The sequence below is a fragment of the Diadema antillarum genome, unplaced genomic scaffold (assembly GCF_040938485.1).
Source record: "Diadema antillarum isolate AM-2024a unplaced genomic scaffold, OU_Dant_1.0 seq00000696_RagTag, whole genome shotgun sequence".
In the NCBI taxonomy this organism is placed as follows: Eukaryota; Metazoa; Echinodermata; class Echinoidea; order Diadematoida; family Diadematidae; genus Diadema; species Diadema antillarum.
The window spans coordinates 2,642,158-2,661,265 of record NW_027271601.1 but is presented as its reverse complement, the minus strand read 5'-3'; the positions used below and the strand labels follow the sequence as shown (position 1 = coordinate 2,661,265).

Sequence of the window (19,108 nt, the reverse complement as noted above, 5' to 3'; positions counted from 1 at the left end):
AAATCAAATAGGTTTTGATAGGACAGACACTAAAAAAGCCAAGAACAAGGTCAACAAAGCCTTCAAGCACCTTCATTTCCTGACAATTTTCAGTTTCTATTCCTCTCTAAAACTAAAAATATTGATGCTATAGGTGAGGCAATGCCAAACGAAAGAACAAAAGAAATTATTCAATATGATGGTACAGATTACTGCCATATTATCAATACAGAATTGAAACAAGCACTTGACATAAAAATAACAAGATTATGTAGTCATGTATATCTTTGTCATTGGTTCTTGAGGTTATCAATAATTTTGTGAGCTTGTTCGTCAAAGTGTAGGAATTGCAAATTTGGGAAATATAGGTTGACCATGTACGCTGCATCTGTATAATACAACTGTACTTGGCAAGCTGTTCATGGTATATCATGCATGCCAAAAGCACTTCACAAAGTAGCGGTGGAATAAGGCTGCCCAATTATGTGCACTGTCACTGGGATTGATTGGGACCCACGGTGAAGAGGAAACGGGACACGTCAGACGGGAGTGAATCCCAACATGCTCCGAATTGCGGATAAATATCACTTCAATATTGCAGCGCATCTCATTCATGGTCTAGATTTTGTATCAAAATGGCAGCGCTCTCCCCTCACTTGCCCGCCACATCCCATCTCTCGCCAGCATCGCATATTTCTCCTGCTAATTAGAATGCACGGTTACGGTTTCTCCAGGTAACTCTGCCCCAATGCCAAATGTTTCCCACAAGCAAATAAATGCACTACAATGTATATCTCCCTGTCAATTTGTCTCAAATCTAGTGTCTCATCTCACTTTCAGCAGCCTCTTTGTTTTTTCTCCCACATCAAACCAAAATATCCAGTTAAGTCAACCCAAAGAAAATTCAGTCCCCTCAGCTCTCTGTTTTTCTACCATCTCTGTTTTAGGTACACCATAAAGCTGCAAATGAGATAGTTTACTTTAAAAAAATCATCACTGTTCTGTCAGTTGATAAAATGTTCCTTTCCACTTTCCACACTGTATGATGTTTCATCTCATTACTGCTGACTATAACTCAAAATGAGAACACATTCTGCACAGGGAATTGTGTGTAAGGGCCTTCTGCAGACTTGCCATCCAAGAACTGCAGAAGGACTGTTTTGTTTTCAGGTAGATGGAAATGTTGAAGGGAAAGAATTTGGAGAGGCACAGGTACACATACCTCAACTTGAAGTTTCTGTTTCCTCGCAAACTATTTAGACTATTTCTTGGGAATTTAGCACAAGGCTAGACTAACAGATAAGCAGAGAAAGCTATCACTGACATTGTAGAGACTTTTATTTTCATTAAATTTTCAATTATGACTATGCTCATATTGAGAAAAATAAGACTTACAAGGTATTTTTGATACCAAGAAAGCAAGCCATCATTGTGAATTTCGAATAGATGCGTTCCCACGAAACAACCATTATCACAACATCCGTCAAGGTATTCTGCTTGTCCAATACATGCCAATGATAGATAACTTTGAACTTCCTCAGTGACAACTCCCTCCATGTTGTGGCATTTCTATCTTGAATCTACATGTGTACCACAGACAGGAATCTACTCTCAACACAGAACCTGTACTGGCTAAACTGGCTATGACTTGTACCTGAACTGGCTGCTGGTTGTGACCCTACTGGGAGTCACCGAGGTTCAAAGCCCCATTCACTACTTCTTGTGCATCGTCAAGTTCTCGACACCATCCTAGCCAGTTCCGAGCGAGAGAGAGAGCGAGAAAAAAAAAGAGAGAGAGAGAGAAGGGAGAGAGGGGGAGAGAAAGAGAAAGAGAGGCAGACAGATAGAGAGAGGACGCCCTCTTGCTGCCACTGCTGGGAAATCGCTGATTTCTAAAATGCACTATTATGTCTGTGACAGCAGATGATTGAGACTACAAACTCCTCCACGTACATGAAAGTGCAAAGTCCAAGAACAAGGAGTCACAATATATTTTTTTCCCCACATCACATCAGATTCTCTATATTCTTAAATTCTCTCTTGAATGGCAGGGCAAAAAGCTTGACATAGCTTTGATACAGTGACGAGGCCTATGACAAACATACATGTATTACTGTTCTGTAAATAAGAAATGTGTTTTTCTAGAAGAGAAAAGTAATATGAATCGATCAGGTCTTTTCACAATGATGTGAATGCCTCCACTAGCCTGGAATACATACAACATGCAATGTAAGCAAAGAAAAACTTCTACTGTACATTCAACCCGCACTGCTTTCACTACTCTGCATGAAATCATAATTTTTCATGGCGAATCTCGCACTGCATGCTAATGATTCACAAGGTGTGTTCAAAATGATTGCGTTGTTATTTGTATCTTCGTACATTGTTTGCTGTAAATAAATGTCATTGAACTGAACTGAACTGAAGGTACTGGCTCCAAGCTATAGCAGCAAATGACGAGTAAGATTATTCTTTATGAAATGCTCATCTGTCAAAACCAGGAGAATCAACTGAAAAAGGTCATGTTTTCCACTTTTGTGCTGGTTGAAGGTGATCATGTGAATATCAGTAACTCCAAAGTCCCAGCAAGCATACATATATATGCATTTCGGCCGAAAAGCACCTTGCTGTTCAAGAAAAAAACAAAACAAAGAGGGCCGGGTTGGCGTAAGGACACGGAGAGCTGTATGGGGTGAGAGGGCGATATCTGCTAATGCCATTAAAAAAAAAAAGCCACACAAAGAGCTTTACAGCAAAGCAGGGGGGTGACAATGACGTTGAAACGGAGGAGAGAGAAATGTGGGAGAGAGCGAGAAAACATGAAACTCTCCCTATACCTCTGTGACTCACAGGGGTGGCAAATTACATGTCCTACTGCCAAACCATCCTGTACATTTCATACCCTAAGCACAAACAGATTTACTGCACGTGGGAAGACAGAAAAAGAAAGGGGGGGCTCTAACGCAGGACAGAGGAGATGATCAATGAATAACACACATCTGCAACTATTAAACCTTAGGGCTGTGCATGGCCAAGAGAAGCTCTAATGTGTACATTGTATGTCTATACGGTTTGGCTTTTTATAGCCTGAATATATCTGACTAGCAAGCATGAAATGTCATCAGCACCAAGTGACAAAGCAACTTGCAATGCAAAGCACAGCAAGACAGACGTCAGTGATTGTACTCATGCTACCATTAAACAAAGACTACGTCAAAAGACTCATGGCCAGTTTTTACACAAATACAATAGGCCAACGGCAAGTCCCCCAATAAACAGAAGTGTATTGTGAAACATTGTACATTGAACAATGCAGTTCTCTTGTGTATAGTTTGGTCACACCAGCCATGCACATTACTTGTATGTATGCTTCATCTTTTACTGGGTTGTCATATTGGTCTATCTCGTTAATCTCAACTATGCCCACAGTACAGGGGAAGTATAATAAATTAGTGCATGTGTGCCACACACATAGCTCTACTGTTTAGTTGTTGTTTTTGATGGGCACAAGCAAATTTCTACACTATGGCTATCCTGAACGGCAGGCTTTCCTCTTGGAGATATATGGGGTATTAAAACACCGCGCTCTGCATAAATTGCTCAACGGAACTCAATGAACGTTGTGCACACGTTTCTCTAATTACAGGCATGAAAAGATCCACTGACTCAATTCAACGGCTGATCCACGCTTGGCCCTCGACTATTCGTGAACGACAACAAATCAGTTTCTGTCATCCATTATCCTCTCCATGTTCCCCTTGATCATCACAAATCAAGTATTTATGTTTGGGGTTTTTTTAATTACTGCAGCACAACACACTTGACATACAACTGTACATGGAAGATCTTGTACATGTATGTACATGAAATCACAAAATTGAGTCAAAAGCTAATATTGTAATATCCCACACAGTCTCATCTTTTCCCAGTTGTACAAAGGGCAGGGGAGACATGCCCTGGTTTGATGGTGACTCCAACAAGCAACCAATTTAGATTAAATCTTAATATCACTGTTACTAATTCAAAATATCATTAAGCAAAAGGAAAGAAAGGTAAAGGTGTGTATGTGTATTTGATGTACACATTTTTTCTAACTTGTTCAGTATATCACTGTAGGCAGAGAAATATAATTGTCTTTTTACTCTCTCCATTTCTCTTTTAACCCGTTGAGGACGGACTGATTGTGCTACAACAGGCATTTCCCATATATACCCCTGCCCGAGTATACTTGGGACACGTCCTCAATGGGTTAATAGTATACATGTACATAAACCATCTTATTATCATACTTTTTATCTGATCTACATATTAAGCATTATTGAACTGCCCTTATACATGTATTCTCAATCTCTCTCTTTTTATAGTGTCGTCGTTTGTTTTTTGAGTGATCAAAATCCTGCAAGCTTTGCTTTTCAGTGGATCACTTTTTTGCATCGCCATATTTATTTATTTTTATTTATTTATTTTTTTTACAATTGCAAGGTGTGCATTGTCCTTTTTCACTACTTTGGGTATACATTCATTTTATATTTTAAACTATATATACTTAATGATTTGTCCTTTCAAATTGTCTAATAGTTGAATTGATATTTGTATCCCCTTGTAATATGTATTTCCTTTTATTGATGCAAATAAAGAAAAATCGAAATGAAAATTTTAACTGTTTCAATGTATGTGTGTCAACCTTCAAATCTAAGTACAATTTTAATATTTCATCTGCCTGCATCATTGGTATTAATGGTTTCGTCGTAATTTCTAGTAAATTGGTAAACAGTGAACTACCTTTCTGATTTGATGATGATAATGATGATAATATCAATGTGGTATAATCTACTGTACCCTCTTCAGTTTTAACACTGCTCTTCCAGAGGATCTTGCTATCATCAGTGGCTACCCAAGGTGCCAGGTTCCCATTTCTATACCTGGGTCAAGAGGGACATTGTGCGTAAAACATCTAGTCCAAGAACATAATGCCCCAAACAGGATTTGCACCTAGGACCTTCCATTGAAAGAGTTCAAATTCAGATCCTCCATATCACAGGGCTCCCACGCATATAATGCCAGTAGCCTTCATCTGCAAATTATCACAGGGAAGGGGGGGGGGGGGTTCCCCATCAGAAATAGATACCCTGTATTACAAAAACACGGAATCACAATGTTTTGTGTATAAAATACAATACATGCATTCTCCACTGACTATGCACACAGAATATTACTTGTCTATCACATATATATGATGATAGCTTTTTGGAGATAACCACAAGAGTATGTCTCAACATTAGTTGACTAAAATTAAAGACAAAGTCAAATGGTCAGTACCTATATGCAGTCAATTCAATTCCGAAGGCCAGTTTAAATTTAAGGATGTTCCTCCCCGAAGCACCTCAATAAAAGAAAGAAATTAATTCAACTGTTCCAATGTAATGTCTTGAAGCAGTACACATGTATTTAGTTGTTGCTTGTTTGGTAAATACTGAGCAAGCATTCTCAGTATGAGGGATGAGCACTGAGGGATAGGCACCTGCAGAAGTATAATTTAGATGCTATTATCTAAATTGCGTACTGCTTGAAATGGGGCAACTATTTCTTAGGAGTTATGACCTCCTTTAAGAGAGGAAAGCACAAAGGAGGAACTCAACTTGTGGGGAAAAAAATGAAGGGTCGATAACCTTTCGACCATGTCTCCATGTGGTGTTTTCATCATGGGGAAAGATTTCAACAGAAGTACTACAACACGGCTACATCATTCAAAGGTATGCCTCTGGCAAACCCTAACAGCTTACATATTGCACGGAAGCACACGATCCTGAAGCTTGCCAAGGTTCAGATCAAATGGCCAACCACATTTTAAAGACGAGGAAAGTAAGAGAGATTCATACATTCATTCATTTCCTCTTGCTCTTTTTGAGGTACTTCCCTGCCAAGCTGAAAGTTATACACCATTTCCTGGTCATAACTTGAAATCTGTACTTCAGTATGGTAAGTTTGCAAGATGAGGTGATCTCAATTCTAACATTCAAGCTTTCTCTCACTGAATGAATATCTCTCCCTCCTCTCCCAAAGGTAACAAAGCACATATTTTCACTGAAGAAACCAACAAACAATCAATCCTAATAAGACTGTTCTCTAGGCTGAGCTTTCTTGTACACCTTCCTACCAACAATCAAATTCCATATGAAGTTGCTATTCAATACCAATACAGAATCTGTCATATAGCGAAAAACTAATTATCAGATTTAGCAGAAGAAAAAAGTTTTGTTTGTTTTATTTGTTTTCAATTTCCATCTGTACAAGATGACTGGACAGCCCATATTCAGCTAAACTAGCTACTGATTTTTGGAATAAGTAAATCAGAAGCCTGTTATTACATGTACATGCACATGTACACAATTGTATATATGCCCAGGGAAAAAACATCCATTTATTGAATATATCAAATAGAACTGGCCTTCTGAAGGAGGAAAGTATGAATGCCTGTTCTTTTATTTCTTTTCGTTTGGTTTTGCATTTGTCTTTAGCTGGTAAATCTTGTTACCAATGGCATCTGATGAAATAAAAGGTTTATAGAGTAATACCATGACAATATCACAATGATATGTGATCAATGTTTTGATGTTAATTGCAAAAATTCAAGTTTTCAGTCTTGCTGCATTGAGGCGAGCACTTTTTAAAAACTTGAATACTCTTGAAATGTGACCTTTGAAGGCATCTTGCATGAATTTGCAAAATAACCTTTAAAAATTCACCTGAATCATCCGACGGTACGAACAATCAGGTAAGGAGCATTAAAACTGGTTTGACTTCTCTGGGAAAGGAAAGGGGGAATGGGGCATGAGAGTCAATACTCTGACTGATACACACTTGGGTGTTTACAAGAAGCTCATGACTCAGGGAGGAAATGCAAGCAGTGTTCTTGTAGCTGCTGTACATATTAACAACTCTAGACAGTATCTTGTGTAATTTCTCCATCAAAACTGAGAGAGGCAACATGGAATCAAATGAATGGGGAGTGAAGGAGGTGAAGAGGGATCAGAGGTCTAATGAACGATCACACATAACGCTCTATTCATGGTTTTAAAAATCACAGTGCACACAAGTCCATCAGTACCATGCCTCAACCCATAACAGGTGCAACTAGTCTGTGCAGTGACAGAGATTATAGGGTGCAAAAGCAAAATGCTTGTAATGACTTCAGTACCCTTAACCCATTAGCAACTGAAAAGCCCAAAACTGTCCGTCTTATTACTCCTTATACGCCCGAAACCGTCCATCCGTTTGTTTTATGCATCATCATTTTTTGTTTGTTTTCATATATAATATATAATTATGTAATTTGAAAAAGGTCAAAGGTTAACAAAAGTAAGCCAGAAGTATATCTGCGATACACCATTCTCTTTAAAAAGTCTGAATAGTCTTTCAAATAAACATAACTTATACTAGAGAAAAATAAACATGAAGTGAGATATATTACAAGATTTCGAAAGTTGTCGAAATGAGGGCAATATTGCTGTACCTTCCAGGGGACCATAGGCCATTATGTACAGAATCTTCAGTTGCCAAAGGGTTAATATTTTGCGTTACTGCACCTCAGTCACATAACTTTCAGAGGATGACTTACAATCTTTAGTTACTTCCCTATTCATCTCCAAATTTAAAATAATAATCCACATTTAACACTGCAAAATACTTTCTCAAAAAAAGGAAAAACATATTGTCTGATATCTTTATACTTTTTGAGGTATTAGTTTTCTCTTTTACACAAGTGTTTGCAGATTTTATAATACCATATATTGACTTTTACTTTAAAAAGTTTTGAGTGTATTCTTTTTTTATTATTATTATCTGTCCTTAAAAACTGGATTCATAATTTGCACTCATAACATAGCCAGAATATGCCAACTAAATTTACATATACACAGTACATGTATACCAGTTATATATGGGTAATTCCATGAAGTTGGGGCAGTGTCCACGTAGCATCGTGATATTTTAAAAATACATTTCAGCATAACTCAATATTAATTATGCTACACATTTATTGTTTGTAGGCTTTACATTTGCATTGAGGCCACACATTTTCCTGGAAATTTTGTGCCATTCAGACTCAATTTTGATGAAGTTATTAAACAATATGTAACAGTGTCCTGTAGCATCGTGACGTGTCCATGTAGCATCGTGATATTTCAAAATTTGGTTCTAAGAGACAAATTATGGCAATTAGCTTGACCAAAATTTGATGCAATATGCAAATTTACAAGATATGAATGAGATAGCTAAATATCTCAAATTTCCTGTACACAGTTTTGATTTTAAAAGAAAATTACAAAATGTATCACGATGCTATGCGGTGTCCTTTTTTGTGACATTTGGTGGACACCGCGTAGCATAGTGACACATTGTGTACTTTTCTTGTAAAAGTAAAACTGTGGAAAGGAGAGTTAAGATATTAAGATACAATGTATCTGACTAATCTACTAATTATGCATATTATATCAAATTTTGGTCAAGCTAATTGTATCAATTTGTCTTTTAGGACCAAATTTTGAATATCACGATGCTACATGGACACGTCATGATGCTACAGGACACCGTTACATTTCGTTTTAATAACTTCATCAAAATTGAGTCTGAATGGCACAAAATTTCCAGGAAAATGTATGGTCTCAATACAAATGTAAAGCCTATAAACAATATATAGCATAATTAGTATTGAGTTGTATGCTAAAATGTCACACTTTGTGCCCCAACTTCATGGAATTACCCATATACACACACACACACACACACACACACACACACACACACACACTTATTCAATTTCAATATGTGCTAGGACATTTCTTTTTAGTACATTATAAAATTTACCATGTATCATCACCTCCAATATTAAAAAGGTTTTCACCATTAAGTGAGGTGGGCACCAATGGTGCCTAATGAAGACATTACAAGTATACAACTACATCTGCAAGGAAGCTGCAAATGATCGACCACCCCCCCCCCCCCCCCCGCCCCCCTTGCACAATTTTGTGATATACTGCAATGTGGGTTCAATCTCCTCCCCTTCTATACCCCCATCCCTTAGCCCATTTAAACTTAGAACCAATAGGAAGAAAAAGCAATTGTTTCCCAATGGTGCAATAAAAAGACAACAATACATAAAGTTTCTGTGAACAAGCTGAATTGAACGAGCATACACAACATACACCAGCATTTGTGCATGTGATTCACATATTAGGAGCTACAAGTCTTGTGATGTATGATGTATCATCTTTGGAAAAACAAAATAAAGAAAGAAAACTTCTTTGGAAGAGGGGTGGGGTCAAAAGTCAATAATTTCATGGTCAAGAACGAGTAGAATTTGGAGCGAAAAAAAAAGAAAGTTCTCTAGAACTAGAAGTCATGAGGAAATGCAAAGCGGCAGAGAGAGATAGAGCAGAAAGCAGGTACAGCATGTTTAATGCAACTATACAATTCACAATGTACAGGGCTGAATCTAGAAGTATTATTTGCGAGCACTATCAATAGTCCATAAAAGAAAATTAATTCATCATGTTAGCACAGAAATGCCAAATTGTTGCACAATTCAAGTGTGTGGCTCAATGTGAGGTATCAATAGCTATTAAGGAAATTTTTGCACAGATGCCACAAATTTACTGTCACATATTTGATCGGATTATCTGATCTTGCCCTTACAGGTACATGGGCTCTGCTGCTTTCAGTGTTCTACTTCTTCAGGGCAATTCACATTAAAAGTCAAACATTGTGAGTTTAGACAACTCAAGACACTATGGTAAAAGTTGCCAGGCAACTGTTCCAAATGCACTCAAGATTTTTGCAGTGTTTCTTTGTTGTCATTATTTTTTTTTTTAATTCAAACTTTGCACAAAGTTTGCTGTATAGCAATTTGCAGTGAGAATTGTCGCCAATGAAAACTCTGTTTTGTCACATGTAGCTTCAGCTCCATGTTAACCCGTTGAGGACAGGCTGATTTTGTTACAACAAGCATTTCACATAGACACCTACCCGAGTATACTCGCGACTCGTCCTCAATGAGTTTAGATAATTCCCTGCTGTCCCAAGTGAAATGATGATTGAAACCAGCTCCCCATGCTGTTACGTAACATTCATACTACTGCAGGCCTACAGTGGAGCGGCATGCAGACTGATCAGTTAACTGCACACATGATTGTTATTACTAATACTCGATTACAGTGGCAACACTTGAAATTGAGATTTTTCAATTTCAAGTGTGGTAACAGTGCAAATTTGGGTTGCAGTGAGAGTTTGAGAAGGTCCTAAACAGTGTAAAGTTTACTGTCGCGATGTTTTCCAGTCAAAGTGGGTCTTGTGAGAGACCTGCTCTAACTATTGGCAGATTTACATATTAGGCCTATGAGTATGCCTCTCATCAAGGCTTCCAATACAGAAAAGAAAGGGGGAAAAAAACTACCATGAAGTTATCAATGCCTTCAACTGTCTGCAAAGCTCTTCATAAAGCAGTACACTACATGCAGAATCAAACAATGAACATCTGCCACAGTCTTTTTATAATACAGTGTAACTACACTGCAACAAGCTGTGTTCATTTCATGAAAGAGGAAATGCCAGCGCACTAACAAACATAAGGGAACAGCTATCAGTCACATAGAAAATATAATACCCCAATCGGAGCTACGCAGGTCAAATCAAGTGTCTTGTGTGCCTTTATTTTTCCTCTCATCTGCAGGATCAGCAAGGTCATGTAAAATAAACATGGCAGCTGAAAAGAGAGATATCCGTACAGCAGAGGCAGGCAGCTCCGAGAATATAAATTACATACATTCCCTGAAAGCCTTTATCTAGTGTTGGGAATGGTGGTATAGTCATGGCATGCCCTTTATACAGCTTATATTGGAAAGCTGGGTGTGAGCTAAGTGTGTGTGTGTGTTTCTTCACATTGTATGTTCAGGATAGCAATGCCCCTAATGGCCACGCAAACTGCACCCTGTCCTATGACACGCTCAAATCTCAAGCAGTCCTGTGGGCATAAATGATTACAGGAGGTCCACCACTGGAAACGGAGGAAACTACAAATTGATTTACTGAACACGAAAAAGGGGAGTGTGAGAAAGAAGAAAGAGTGTGTGAAAGACAGGGAGACAGACCATGGTTATGTACTGCAGTATCATGCAATCATTACAAATGTACAACACAGGGGGTATTCAGCACCAGGAAATTGTGTAATTACCTAGGCATTATAATACAAGTTGTACATAATACCTTGGTTGATGGCTGATACCCATTCAGAGTTCCATTGCGATAAAGTCGTGCAGGACTTGGCTGAAAGTAGTATTCAAACAGTGCTGTTGGTGCTACATGATTCTGATTTGAACAGTGAACAATGACCATTTTGCCCTGTAACAAGTAATGTACAGCTGTAAGCATTCATATCTAATATCCACCGGTGTCATACACAGATCTCATTACTAACCTACTACAAACTATATCAAGGGAAAAATACCTCTACAACTGGTTTGCTGAATAGTCAGGTTTACTACAATACATTTAAATTTTGTGCATGTCTATTTCACAGTGGTTCTTCTTGACAAGCTGACAGCTTGCTGGAGGCTTGCCCGACGTTGCAACAATTAATGTACGCAATGAATGTACATTGTAATGATGATAATGAATAACATTAATAAAGCGCTTAATACTGATGTTTCTAAGTGCATCGATCCAGAAAAAAGAAGTATGACATTGAAATAAAATACAACATTATGTACATGTAAATATTATAACAACAGCAACAACAATTGTAGCTTGTTTGTGTTTTCAGACGGTTGGATTGTTCAAAGCAGGGCTGAAAATAATGACAAATCCTATTGATTGAAGTAGGGGGAGAAAGTGCCTCCCCCCCCCCCCCCCCAAACAGTAGGGAGGTATGAAAATTTTACATTTTATATAGCACAAACTGGTGCATACAAATGTACTTTAATTATGATTTCAACACATACACTGAGCCAATGTACCTGCAGGAGACTCTTGAAACTTTGGGCTTGGGCATATTAAATGTCTAATGTATTCTGGAGACTTCTGTGGGTTTTTTTTTTCTTTTTTCTTTTTTCTTTTGCTTTTGCTTTCCATTTTTGGGGTTCTGCCTGAGAATTCATTTGAATAGCAGAGTACAAAGTAAGACAATTAGAATTGGATGAATTGCACGAGTCTCACACTGACTGTTGGATAGTTGGCAGCCCTGTCAAAGTTATCAAAATTAGATATGTAAAGGCTTTTAGCAAACCTTTGAAAGAGCCCACACAGTTTGTTTGAAGTCATGGTGCACTTGGCATGAGAAAATAAAGTGCCTCATTAAAGATCAAACTAGCTATGCCTCTGGCACACTTGAGGGGAAAGATTTGTTTTGTTTCACTTTGTTTCTGAATGGCCTTTCTTTGATATGAAATACAAAATATGTCTTTTAAACAAACTATCAATACAAGACACAGCTCTTCACAAATTGGGGTGGGGGTTGACTCACTTTCACAGTCATAACATCTTGGTATATTCCAGTCTTACATGACAGCATTTGGTCCATCCGGAATATTAATTTGAGTGAATAGAAGCTGAGAAATTAGAGGAGGAGTATAGTGAAATATCAAGCATATTCTGATCATGGCTGATCAAAACTAAGTACTGTAAAAGTGGATATTTTCGCGTGACTAATTTTTCGCGCTTGGCCGGGTCGGAAGTGTTTCGCGGGTTTTTAATTCCGCAGAATCAAGACATCACGCACAGGCACATATGGCAAGCAAAAATATTCGCGTGCTTTTATTTTCGTGCTAGTTTCCGGTTGCACGAAATGCGCGAAAATTTGAACACCGCGAAAATTTCCACTTTTATAGTATTAGTAAGTTGTGATTTTTTGAAGTTGTGATCAATATAACACAAATTGGCAAATTCCATGATGCCACTCATAAGATCACCCCGCATTTGCTCTGTACTATAAAATCTGGCATTTTCATTATCCCATCCAGTAAATTTCCAATTGTACATACGTACTCATACAATCATGGTAAATATTTTCTATACCTCCCCTGCACAGATATATACCGTGCATATTCCAACAACCCATCCTCTCCCCCATCCCCCCCCCCCCCACATACAAAGGAAGATTTTATAGAATTTTATGCCTAAGGCAAATGGAAGGTGAACTCACAAGATATATCACAGAAATAGCGATATCTATTTGATAGGTTAAAGGTCCTGTTTACCTTTGGGAACAGTGATTTAAAAAATGTTAAAGATGTGACATTTAATGCATATGTGTAGATCTGTTGTACCACAAAACATCCTGTCATATAAAATTTTTTGCAATAAAGACTAAAATATAAGGAGAGATCTGTATTTTTCTCAATAAACCGTAACTGTAGACGGTTTCGTCTGGAAACATTTTTATTATAACTATTGTTCATATTTGTATATTTGATAATACTTAACATTGATTTTAACGATTCAAATTTTTACAGTGGTTGTTTCTATCCCTAACTCACATTTTAGAACTATTTTAAAGAACTAATGCTGGGTTTTTGTTTCATATGTAAATGGTAAATTATGCCTTTAAACCTTTAAAAGTTCATTAATTTCTTATTTTTAATCAAAATTTAGTTAACTTTCACCATCTTGTTCCTCCCATTTACTGGTTCTATTCAACAAACTTAATTTTATAGGGTAGGGATGGTATACAGGCAGTTTGGGCTTAGATAGGGACTCAGGTTTTAACTTTTTTGCAAGATAATTAGAAACCACTGTAATGTACAAGAAATGTTAAAGTGCACACAATTCTATGAGGAATTAAAAGTTTATTTGATGAAAATTTGTTTTGAAATGACAGAGATATCAAAAACAAAGCAAAACTAAATGGTCCTAATAAAAGGTGGGTTTGACCTTTTATACGACCTCTTTGTTTTTGGATTTCTCAACCATTTCAAATCAAATTTTCCTCAAATATTTCCTCTTAGAATTGCATGCTCTTTAATATTTCATGTAAGTGGTTTCTAATTATCTCGCAAAAAGTTAAAATCTGAATCCCCATCTCAATCAGAACTATACCATCCCTTTAAGTCTCATCTACCATCAGTTGTATTGTTGTCCCACTTTTTATTGTACAGTAGTGGTGGGCACTGTGACATTGGTACTGCACTGAAGTTGTATGGTGACCAATGCCATTTAAACCCGTTGAGGACGAACAGATTTTGCTAACAGGCATTTTCCATAGATACCTGCCCGAGTACACTCGGGACTCATCCTCAAATGGTTAAAATGACTAAAGTAACGCTGTATATCACTTGAATCTTTGACTTTAGTCATTAAATCACAAAATGTACTGTTTCTCAGTAATTATCCAAGCCATTTCAATTTCCTTGTTATGTAATTCTTTGTTTTTAGAGTCAATGGCTACTTTGAAAATATCCTATCCCTATTCGCTTGCATAAGATTTGAGATGAGAACACACTTGCAATTATCAGATTTGTTTTCTCTCGTGCACCGTGCATCAATAAAAATCAAATTGTTCTGATAACAATGGAATAATTGGAGTCACGACATGTACTTTCTTTTTAAAGTAAACCTGCATCCAGCTGCAAAAGAGAGGTCTAAATTTGTACTAATGTAGCTGCCTACACTGAGATCCAGAAAAAGCTAAAAGGTCTGAAATTATCCAGATGGAGTCATTTCTTTCACAGTCTTCTTAATTGTTTTGGAGTTTGTTTGTTTTGGGGTTTTTTGGGTGGGTGGGTTTACTTTTGTTTTGCTTTTTTGGGGGTGTTATATCTTTACACTTTTCAACATTTTCAGTACTAGTACAAAAGACAATGTCATACAAAAATTGCCCCTTATAGATATAAACTTTAATGCAAGGAAAGGTTCTAATATTTCAATCAGCTCATCACTCTAAAAATGAAATCAACAAAGTTGTTTTTGAAAGCAATGTGCTATGAAAACCTTTTTCATACAACCATCTCCAGATAGAAAAGTTACAAACGATAGCGGCAATGAAGTTGCCAAACAAAATCCACTCGGCCCAAGACGGGGAATTGTTGCATGCAATCAAGATGGCTTCCACCCTGAAAAGGCTTGCTTGTCAAGGAATGCCAACTTGACTCAGTCTATCGCGCAACCCCTTCATCGAAGCCTGACTGGCGATTCATTAAGATGCGCTACACCTGCTCAGTGTCAACTCCCCGTACATCAGTCACTACAATTACATTTTGCACGTCAAACGGTACACAGAACGTGTTTATGCAAGAACCTGGGCACAATGATACACACAATCACAAAGGTTAAATGCGACACATTCACATACACACACATCCCCCTTAAAAAGAAAGGGGGACCAAAGTGGAATCCTTTGTGGCATAATAGAATACACCCCCTCTTTTTTTTTTTTTTGCTGAGCAATTGCCATTCTGTAATTCATGAAGTATGCTGCCTGCCTCACCAAGAATTCCATTCGATGTTTACATAATAGACTGGATGCAGTAAGTTTGTGCATAATGAGATATATCTCTCTCTCTCCATTGCCCGCACGTACATAATTAGGATGGAGCGCGATCTGGGAGTCCAATTTGCTTTTTACATCATCAAATACACAACACACACACTGACACACACACACACAATGGCCCTCACCCATTGCTCTCTCTGCATGTTTATATCATTCAACAAGGCCTGGTAATAATTTATCAGCTTATTTTCTCTGCCTCGCTAGGCTCTCTCTCTCTCTCTACCTGATCACACGTATCTTTTGTCTACTCAGTGGGCAGAGCGTCTGCACTGCACAGCGCTCCATAAACCAACTGCTTAAAATTCTACCCAAGTGTCACTCAAGACCGCACCAGACCCCATCTTGATCTTTCCCTACTACCCAATTGGCCAAGCAAAGCTTCCATACAACGCAAGCACTCACCCTTTGTCGCCAACACTGCTTGTACTGGCACTCTGTAACTTACTGCAATGAACAGGGCACATAATATTCATATGTGTTAAGTTAGAAGGTGCCACACATATATAGCTGGTTTAGAGACCATCAATCTGTAGGCAAACACATAAAATACCTTCTGCTGCAATGTCTATCCTTATATCTATTTCAACTATCAGCAATCAACATGCAATTGTCACATCAACCACTCTTTTCTACAGATGTACATAGTGAGTGAGCACAGAGCTGATCTACAGAAGTGACTAGAAGCAGTGCAATCCCTGCTTGTTGAATATCTACAATTGTATTTCACACTTTCATTTTACATGTACGTTTGTGCGAGTGGCATACTGTATATTATACTCACTTAACTAGTTCAATTGCAAGTGTACATGTACGTACTGTATACCGTACAACGGAATGAAGCAGGACACCACAAGATCTGGTTCACACAAAACACTGTAGGTGGGCCTAGCTGACAATTCCAGTCTCAGAACTGATCTTTTCCAGAGTGAACTTCAAGCTTGTAGGAAACAAATAAGGCTGCTTTCCCATTGGTCTATAGTTTGAGGCCCAGTCCACTGTAGTTTACGGGTAGGCCAAGTTGGTTTGCAGGCTGTAGCCCCTCCATGCTCTGCAGTAATACTACACAGCACGGTCAACCAAGAGAATGCACTCATAAAGTTTTAGCAGCAACAATGTGCGAAATATTAGAAATTTTGCAAAGAAAATTCCTTGAGATGTATGGCTTTGATTATTCTACAGAATGATAAAGATAATCTTCAGCATCGCCAGTTCATACATTGCTCCAAAAGAGGTTGCACAAGAAGGAATGGAAGAGTAGAACAGACTACACAGTTGCAATAAAGTGTGAGCATTACTGATACTTGGAAGACAAGAAACTCGGTACAGTAGTTCAACATGAATGTAAGCATTGCACACAGGATAAACTGACATTCTTCAGTGAACCATTCTACCGCAACAGAACACGGAAAGACAAATCTAATACCTATTAGCATTTGCACTCCCTTCCATGATGAATCATAGAAGCTAACAAACAACACACTCATAATGACTCTACCATACTCACGTTTTTTCTACTGCGGTGAGCTGATAGGAATGAAGTGTCTTAAGCTGGATATCTATCTGTCCATGGTCATGTCTAAATGAATACTTGCAGTGAAAGGCTTTGTGTCGTGCTATTATGGCAAAACACAGCCCGGGGAGGTTAAATGCAAAAAAGCAATTGTCGTAGCTTATTATAATCACAGTCACTCTCTCCCCCTCTCTCCCTCGTTTCTCTTTCTCCCCTCGGAAATGCACTACGCAAGAATGCACAACGAAATGTTGGCTTATCTCCCTATTGAGATAGAGACATTGGGTTGCAGGGCAGCAGCAAGAATAATTCCAGCCTGTTTTTTTTCACCTGGTCATAAAATATTCCATTCAGCGGTAATTGAGACTGCTCGCTTTCTCTCGCACGCCCGATGAATTTTGACATGTGTCTTTCATAGGCCCTACATGCTTCATACAGATGGAGGGAAGTAAAGTATTATTCCTCCCTTTTTATCTATCTCCTTCCCACTTTTCTCTTCTATTCCCCATCTGTCCCTGCTCGTATCTGTACATACAAACAATACTACACATAATAGATCATAATCAGAAACTGAAACTGGCAGGATATTGGAATTACTCAAATGTTTAGCACTGCCTTTGTGTGTCGTGTAATTTACCTTTTCTCTCTCTTTTTTTTTTTCTCTCTCTATCTCCGTCTCTTCTTTTTATTTTTTTCTTCTCCAGCCTTGTACAATGTAGCATCCTGTTTTTCCCTGTTTGGGAATTGATCTGGAAATCAACGGACAAATAAAAGTTGTAGCCATTCTTATGGCAGTCGGAATATTCTTGTGCTGGTATGTTCATGCACACATTCACTGTAGAGTCTAGTATGATAAAAAATAGTCTCAGTGTCCATCTGGCTCTCATATAACCCCTACCTAGTGATTTGTTTAATGGCAGCCACATTCATGAATCCACACGGTAAAGTATTGTTGTCAGTGTGCCCCATGAATCTACATACACGTATTGATCTCACTCATAATGGCGATGCTGTTTTGCAATTCTACACAAAGTCCAAAGTGCTTGCTCTGTAAGAATTAACTGTATAGTAACAAAGTTTCTTTTCATTCATATACCGAAACATATCAAAAGAAGATTTATATGAGGAAAATCCTACCATTTCTATCCATAATTAAATTGCATTTACAAATGGAAAATATAAACCACTGGACCATCTGGGATACAACTCTAAAAGAAGATGAAATTCTTGAATGTTGAGTGAATTGTACAGATTTTCATGAAGATTAATGAAACAAAATCATAGACCAATATTATCCCTCATAACATTTGGGAATAATGGAAAGAATTGTTTTGTACATATCTGAACACATGACGTGTCCTTCGCAATACTTCAAAATATTGTAGAGTTCTACCTGTACTGTGTGCAACCAAAAGATGTCTTCACATTAAGGTCCATTGTTTGTTTGGGTTTTTTTCCATACAATTGGGAAATAGTGATCCTTCTGAAAAGAACAGAACATACAAAAGCAACTGAGCTATCACACAACACATCTGCATTATGTAGTTAGGAAGAAATGTCCTAGTTCAACCTTTATTTCATTACCAAACCTTAGCAGAGATGGATGTGAAAAAAAAAAAAAATAATTTCATATTTTGGAACACTCTATCCAAGTTCCAGTGCCAGAGTTGTAAGACTTCAACAGAGCACTTTCCAATGGTGAGTCAAAGAAGCTTATTCTTGATGCATTCTTGTTCAATACTTGTACTGCACAATGCGTGGCACAGATGTCTGTACACTTGCTTGTCAGCTCCTTCGGCAAACAATTTGGCCAAGATCGACATGTACCTACGATATCTGTGTTGAGAGAGCTGGGCCGAGATCAGACTCACTCTCATTCAGGTTTCATCTAAATTTGACATTTGGAAACTGTGACTTTTGTAAAAAGGTCCTCCAACCTTTCTGTTAAGCAGAAATTTATCCTAGAGCTGCTGCTTCGACTTCGACTGCAAATTCAATCAAATAAGATTTCATTGTAGCCCACCATGTCAGATGAAGAGATCAATTGAAAAAAGGAAAAGAAAGAAGAAAAACAAAAGTTG

General features: G+C 37.9%; 1 protein-coding gene across 7 annotated transcripts in view; it reads right to left on the bottom strand.

Annotated features, from left to right (window-relative positions):
• LOC139737552 (bromodomain adjacent to zinc finger domain protein 2B-like) overlaps positions 1 to 19,108 on the bottom strand; it is a 122,277-nt gene that overhangs the window by 94,119 nt on the left and 9,050 nt on the right. The gene's annotated exons all lie outside the window — the stretch shown is intronic.